Consider the following 7448-nt stretch of genomic DNA (forward strand, 5'->3'; position numbering starts at 1 on the left):
GATGCTCGTCCAAATTAGGGAAAGTGTACAAGTCTGGGGATGTGCCAGAACATGTCTTTCAGAGTCCTAAATGGGAGACTTTGATTGAAATTGAAATTGAAATGTTTGTTTGTTTGAATGTGGTAGAGTAGTAAAAATATCTCTCTATAGAGATAAGCTATGTCTATCTACTGTATAAAAGATTTGAATTTAGCTGGCTTGTATGAGGCCCAAGCTTGAGGCTTTTTGATTGATTAATTAATATTATTGACTCTGGGAGATGACTCCACTGGGAATTAATTACAGGGTATTTTTGTGTTCTGTACAAAGCCCAGAATTGAGGCTGACTCTACTTAGGGAGACTCTATTTGTGTGCCTTGTACAAAGCCCAAGGTTGTGGCTAACTGTTGAGAATAATTGAATGACTCTATTTTATGTGCCTTGTACAAAGCCCAAGGTTGTGGCTGACTCTAGCTATGAAAAACATTATTTTCTGCCTTGTACAAAGCCCAAGGTTGTGGCGGACTCTTAAATAAATGAATTGAGTATGGATGACTATATAGGGAAAGATCCTAAGTGTTAGGAATCTTTGACACATGAAAGTATGGTTTATCTGCCTTGTACAAAGCCCAAGGTTGAGGCTGACTCTTGACAGGGGAGTTTTATTGTTTGGTGCCTTGTATGAAGCCCAAGGTTGAGGCTAACTGTTTTTGTTGGTTTTAACTCTACTGGAGATTAAAAAGACTGTTTTTCTTTGGAAGCTAACCCTTTCCAGGGATTTTGACTCAGCTGGTGAATTTGTATGTTAAAAGGCTGACTTTTATCATGTTTTTGGAGGCTGACCCTTTCCAGGGGTTTTGACTCTTTTGGGGAAACTATCTCCTAAGAGAAATGACATTATTTATTAATTGACTTTGGAGGCTAACCCTTTCCAGGGGTTTTGACATTTTAGACAGATGTTGGAGGCTAACCCTTTCCAGGGGTTTTGACATTTTAGATAGATGTTGGAGGCTAACCCTTTCCAGGGGTTTTATTGAAAATGAAAGAATGTGTGGAAGCTAACCCTTTCCAGGGATTTTGATTGAAAAGAATGGCAGAAAGATTATCTAGTGAGACTTCTTGTTTAAAGCCCAAGATGAAGGCTGACTCAATGCTGAGGATGATCAAACATGGATCCTAGACTCTGCTAAGGAAGATTGATGAAGATAAGGGTGACAGAGACTGTCCATGTCTCTCATTCCAAAAATGTACTCAATGTGAAATTGAGACAAACTTAGCTTGTTTAAAGTCTGGTTTAAATTGGAAGAAACTCACCAGGGTAGGCTAAAAGGGTGACTAAAGACCTGTTCCTATGTTTATAAGAAACCTGATGGGTCCTTGTATACAAGCTCAAGAGGAAGCTGGAAATGCTTTTAAGAAGCCTGTGGGTCCTTGTACAAAGCCCAAGAGGAGGCTAATCGAGGGTCCTTGTTATAGCACAAGAGAAAGCTATGTAGTTTTGAACTTATTTTGGCTCTAAGCAAATGGGTAAGAGGTTTCACCGGGAATAATTCCTCTTTGGGTGGATGTGTCCTATTATTTGGATTCTAAGGTTTTTGCCAAGATGTTTCACCGGGAATAATTCATCTTGGGGGTTTGAACTACAGATCTCTAATTAGGAAAGAGCCTTCACCGGGAAGACATTCTCAATCCTAGGTCATATTCCTATAATATATATATAGTTTAACTGTCCTAAGGTTTATACTCAAACGTAGTTCTAAACAAATATATGTACAGTTTATATTTGACAGTAATTTAAACAAAGACTGTAAATTGAAAGCTTGTAAAGCCTAACCTGGATGGAGTGGAGGCCATTGAAGAAGTATGTACAGAGCCTCAACAGTATTTTTGTTGTTTTGTTGATAACAGTTGAATATATATATGATAAACAGTTAATGGTTTTTTTTTTGAAAACAGAAGAAGTGAAGATGGACAAAGGTCACATAGGTATCTGAAGAGTTTCACCGGGAATAATGCCCTTCAAATACCAGAAGAATGTTTTGAAAACAGAAAGAAGATTTTGAAAATACAGTTTTGAAAACAAGCTAAGAAGAGAAGGTTTTTGGGACTTACACTCTATTAGAGGCCCAGTACTTTACAGTACTGGTGTAAAAGCAATTTGAAAAATGATTTGGAATGATGCAAGGTTTTGTTGTTTGAAAACCTTAATCATCCGTTTAATCGGAAATTGATAACAGCTTTAAAAATTGACAAAAGTCAACTTAATTAAAGTAAAAATAAAGATTTTTACTTAATTAAGACCTAAATAATTAGGGTTTTATCATAAACTTATTTACAAAAATGATTAGGTTAAAATAAAGTGATAATATATATTTAAAGTATTTAAGAAACACTTAAAACATACTATTTTAAACCTAATTAAAAACTCAAGAAATAAATAATATTTTTATGATTTTTTTGACTATTCACAAAATAGATATATTAAATAATAGGTGTATGAAAAATGAAGTGAAAATGATTTATTTTGATAGGTTAAATAAATATGTGAAGTTGTGAAGAGAAATGAAAGAAATTAGTGTTAAAAAAATAAGTTTTGGCCCTTGGAGGGTTTGAACCCACGCCCTTGAGGTTACCAGCCCAAAACAACACCACTGAGCCAACGCGCGCTCAGTGTTAGTGACTTGCCTTCATTTGGTTATGTTTCAAAACAAGTTGTAAATCTTTGAAAAATAAAAGAAACAAAAAGTCTGGGGCGAGGGGGATTCGAACCCCAGACCTTTGGCATGAGGAGACTAAGAGCGCATGTGTGGCCACTAGGGCAAGTTATTCAGTCGTTAATAAAACACACACCATTCAAAATAAAATAAACTCTCCCCTGAGAATTCAAATTTGCGCGCCACCACCATCTTCATCTTCAACCTCAAGCTCTCCATTTTTGAATTTCTGAACTTACTCGTTTCTCAACCATTTGCAACGATGTAAACATGAAACTTGCTCTAAATTCACTCACGATTCTAAATATGTAACTAACATGAACTATCATTAACTACATCTCACTAATTTACCAGAAATCGTGAAGAACCCTAAAATTTCGAAATTAAATTAAATGACTATACTGAAAGATAAATGGATGATGATAGAGGGTTTTCAATCCTCTGATGATGCTGAACAAGATAGAATCGAGCTATTTCACAAAGAGTACTTAAATTAAAGAGAGAGAGTTCAGAAACTTACCTCTGAAAATGGAGATCGTGAGGATGATAGAGAGCAACTGGGCTTGTATGAATGATCCCAAAAGCTTCCTTGTGGTTCAGTGATGCTAACTGAATGCTTGTAATGACCTCAAACCTCCTGAATTGTTCTATGGACCTCCCTCGATTTCAGCTTCAAGTGAACATGGAGGGTGTTGATTCTCAAGTTACAGATGAGCTGCAGCCATCTGATTAGCTTCACTATGACCTGAGGAGTGTGTCTGGATGACTGGCTTGCCTTGAAACCTTCTGAATCACTCCATGGACCTCCAACTGCAGATGCTCCAAAGTGAGAGCAACAATGGGGTTCCTCCACCTACAGAAGTGATCCAGGTGCTTGGATCACCTCAAATGACCTCCCTTGAGATGTTAGAATGCTCACTTCCCAAAGATAAGCTCTGGTTTGAAGAAATCGATTCTTCTTGCCAAAGAACTTTGAAAAACAATCAACAAGAGAAGAGAAAGAGAAAGCAAGTAATATGGTTGCTTTGGTGTGTTTTTGAATGAGGAATGCATCTGTATTTATAGGCAAATGGATCAGTATAGCTGCAGAGGAGTGAGCTTCCTTAGTGAAGTTGATTTGGTTTCTTAGTCATGAAGGAAATTTGCAAATATCTCTTATGTAATGATGAGAATTTTGATTCCATTTGATCAATCCCCTAGCCCTCGATTTTGCTTGATCTTAGGGGAAAATTCTGAGCCAGAAATGAGCTCTAATTGGTTGGTGAGAAGATTCCTTGGGTGATTCATCAATTTGCCATAAATTCACAAATGTAATCATTACATAATCACATGTTCTTGTTTTTAGAATCTTCTTCAATTCTTATGGCATGGTGAAAATGAATGCATGGCATGTGTTCAGATGTGTTATGGGTCGTGTAGCATCCATAAGAGAGGTTATTTGCACAAAATTTGCAAAGTCCAAAAGTGTCCATGACCTATAATTTCACTTCATGAGGCCAACTTTGAACAAGCATAACTCCTAGCTCAAATTGAATTTGGAGAAGTTTGAACACAATTTGGAAAGCCCTAAACATCTACTTTAAATCATTAGTTTATGTCTTCTTCAGAATCATTTGGGAAATTTGTGAAAAATGAGCCCAAAGTTGGATTAAAACTAGGTTAAAACACTTAGAAAAATTTCTAAGTGTTTATGACCTAAACTTCAAAATTTCCAAAACTTCATAAATGGTTGATCTTTTGAAAAAAGTTCCTTTGTAAGATGTTGTTTTATTTTGCAAGATCTACAACTTTCATGTTGGAAGTTTTTTGAGTTGTGTAGGTGAAATTTTGAGTTCTCACCATGCCTTCAAAAACCCTAATTCCCGACTTTTTGCTCCTTGATGAATTTCTTTGAATTTCTTTGGTCAAATGACTTTAATATCCATATATTGATGATATTGATCTTTGAAAGTCATTTTTTGACCAAAAACCTTAAAAGTCAATGATGATCCTTCACAGTTGACTTTTTTCCTGACAAAGTGAATTTTTGGGCTTTTGTGTAGAAACAAGATCTTCTCCCCAAATGGATGATATAAATGGATTATATGGAGGTAGTAGAGATCCTTGAATCATGTCTTGAGTTTTGGATTCATGCCCTGATCAGAAGTCAACTATCTTGGTGAATTAGGTCAAAACCCTAATTTGTCGACCATGTGAAAATAATGACTGTAGACTTTGAATTGAAGTGTGATGTCCAGTAGATCTTGTAATATGAGTTATTTGAAGATGATTGATGTCTTTGAATGGTTCCCTGAGGCTTTTTAGGGTTTCCCAAAAGTGATCCCTGATTTTAGTCCTTGATAGGCTCAAAACCCTAGTCTGGTGACCTGAGTAAACCTGTACTCATATGACTGGATGTCTAATCAATCATAGATGAGAAAAGTGAAGTCTTTGAGCCCCATGATTGTATTAGGGACTAATCCTTGTATTGATTGATCCTTTGCCTGAGCTTTCTTGTCTTTGAGCATCCTCGATTGGATACCAGATGGAGAAGTGACTGCTCTGGGAACTTGTCTTGACCTGATGAACAATCCTGAAGATATGCCATCTCAGGGGGGTCAAAAATTAGGGTATGACAGATGCCCCTATTTAAGTTTCTTTTATCTGGAGGGAGAGAGATTGATATCTCGATCTCTCCTGCGTAAAAGAGACTTAAATATCAAAGAATGCCCGAATTTTGGGCGCTCCTGAGATGTTGTAACTGACATAGTCTTTGTATGATTTGATCCCGTTGTCGCGCTTGGCGGGGGATGAGGAGACAAACTCCTGCAGGAATACTTGATGTGGATTCTGGTGAATGGATGGCAATGTTGGATGCGCAATCCATCTTCTTTAACTAAGTGTTGATACTTAGAAAAAGGTAAACAACCTCTCCTCGTTTCGGATGTCCATATCTCGAAACTGGTCTCGGTTGTGTTTGGACAATATCTCAGATAAAGAGAAAATTTCCAACGGTTTGTTTCCTCATCAAACTTCTCATCAGCACTTGGAGACGAGACGCCATTTGATGGTAAATAAAGAAACTTCAAAGGTTTGTTTCCTCGTCAAACTTCTTATCAGCGCTTGGAGATAAGATGCCATTTGACGGTAGTAAAGAAACTTCAAAGGTTTGTTTCCTCGTCAAACTTCTTATCAGTGCTTGGAGATAAGATGCCATTTGACGGCTGTAAAGAAACTTCAAAGGTTTGTTTCCTCGTCAAACTTCTTATCAGTGCTTGGAAATAAGATGCCATTTGACGGCTGTAAAGAAACTTCACCATCTTCCCTTTTGACTTGACGTCTTTGAAAGAATGTCATATGGCCTCATGATCTTTTGAGGGGCTAATGACTTTGTTTGAAGGCGGACGAACTGTTTTCGGGGTGAAAACTGCCATTCGTCGACTGATGCCTGGGGAATCAACGAACTGTTTTCCTAAGAGAAAAACTGCCATTCATTGGCTCTGTGGGGAGCTAAGCATCCCATGAACAGACAAACTGTTTGAAGAAACTGCCATTTGTCGATCTCTTGAGTATTTAACAGACAAACTGTCTTTCCTTGGGGAAAGGCTGCCATTTGCCAATCGCTAGGGGAACAAACTGTCTTCTACTGGGAGAGACTGCCATTTGTAGACCCTGCTGTGAGAAAGTGAGCAAACTGTCTTCTGCTGAAAGAGACTGCCATTTGCTGACTGCTGGGGAAACAAACTGTCTTCTACTGGGAGAGACTGCCATTTGTAGACCCTGCTGTGAGAAAGTGAGCAAACTGTCTTCTACTGAAAGAGACTGCCATTTGCTGACTGCTGGGGAAACAAACTGTCTTCTACTGGGAGAGACTGCCATTTGTAGACCCTGCTGTGAGAAAGTGAGCAAACTGTCTTCTACTGAAAGAGACTGCCATTTGCTGACTTTGTTGGGGAATCTGAACTATCTTCTGGATGAAGACTATCATTCGCTGACTCCGCTGGGGAATCATTTGTCGATCTGCTGGGAGATTCTGGATTATTCTTTGACAAGAAGTGGCACCTCTCGACCTTGTTGGGGAAATGCCAAACTTTTGGGGAAGTCCAAAATGCGAAGCAGACTATCTTATCTGAAGAAGACTGTTGAATGTCGCTCTGCAGGAGATTCTCGGCTGAGGAATTCCAAAAGTGAACAAACTAATCTCTTTGAGGGAGACTACCATTTGTTGACTTGCTTGGGGAGATCCTTGTGTATGAACTGTTGTCTCGAAGGAAAAAGTTTCTCCGGAACTTGCAGGGGAAACTTGAGTTCATGCCTCAATGACTTAGGCATTCACAGGATCAAAGCCTGATTCGGCTATGCAATTATGATGTAATGTATGCATGAATATTATGACAATGATAAAATGTAAAGTGAATGTGAATAGAATTGTCGCGGATGTAAAATCCTAAGATACGACTGAAATTCTTGTGGATCAGAAGATGTCCTCTTCTTGGAGTTCGAACTCTGTCGGGAATATCTGGTTATCAGTTGTCCGCTGTCCGAAATGAGTAATATGAATTGAAGTAAAGATCCGTCATCGGGAGATGTTCGCAAAGCGACCTCATGGGGAAATATTGGTTCCCGGAGTCTCAACCGTTCTCGGAGCAACTGTTTGCATTCTTCCTATTGTTTGTAAACCTCAGAAAGAAATTTCACCATTATTTTTGCAAGTAAATTCATTTTTATTTTATGAAAACATTTGTTTCAAGAAATTGACTGTTTAAACTTAAAATG

This window comes from Vicia villosa, linkage group LG3 (assembly GCF_029867415.1).
Source record: "Vicia villosa cultivar HV-30 ecotype Madison, WI linkage group LG3, Vvil1.0, whole genome shotgun sequence".
Taxonomy (NCBI): domain Eukaryota; kingdom Viridiplantae; phylum Streptophyta; class Magnoliopsida; order Fabales; family Fabaceae; genus Vicia; species Vicia villosa.